We start from the raw sequence: 908 nt of genomic DNA on the forward strand, positions 1-908 counted from the left end.
CCTTAGAGATGACTTCTCAGCAAAGATGGGCTGTTCTATTTTCTGCCTCAGCTCTTTGAGTGACTTCTGGCAAAAAACTTTCTAGCAAATATCACTTTATTCCTTTTTGTTTTATATAGATTCCATGTGTAAAGTGATATTTTCAAAACCTTATTTGACATGTGAAATGTTGTATCTGGGATTTACTTTAAAAACTCCAAGAAAAAATAACAGTGTGAGGGGGAAATAAGTAAGATTGCCAGAGGTTGAGTAATTAATTGTTGAAGCTGAGTTTATTGGATCATTCTCCCTGCTTTTGTGCATGCTTAAAAATTCCCACAATACAAAGTTTAATAAAACAAACTGTGTGAAAAACTTAAATTTTAGATACTATATTTAAAACTTTAATAGTGCCAGAAATATTTAGATTCAATACCATTCTGTAAATTAAGCCATTTTAAAATTATTAAAATAATAAAATAAATATAATTCTTTAGTTTATATATGGTTTTATTTTAGTATATAACCCAATAGTTCATATAAAAATTTTATATATTTAGTCATGAAATATGCTTACCTTAATATATAATTAAATTATACAATTAACTAATAATGGCTATTAAATTTAGAAGTGTATTTCTCATGACTCCACTTGCATATCTTTAAGGAATGAATGAAGCATGCACTCCTGTGTGTTACCCTGTTGGATCTTGACTGGGTCCTTGATCTTATTGAGTCTATCTAGGGGTGGGGGTGGAGGTGGGAGCTCATGGTAGCCAGTTCCACCAATTCTCTATTGTTTTATTTAACGATCTTCTTAATAAACTTCAAGTATACCAAAAAAAAGGAGCTCTGGTAGCATAGTGGCTAAAGCACTTGACTGCTAACCAGAAGGCTGGCGGTTCAAACCCACCAGCCACTCCTCGGAA

Source organism: Orycteropus afer, unplaced genomic scaffold (genome assembly GCF_000298275.1).
Source record: "Orycteropus afer afer isolate SDZICR_OR568_19922 unplaced genomic scaffold, OryAfe1.0 scaffold00274, whole genome shotgun sequence".
Lineage (NCBI taxonomy): Eukaryota > Metazoa > Chordata > Mammalia > Tubulidentata > Orycteropodidae > Orycteropus > Orycteropus afer.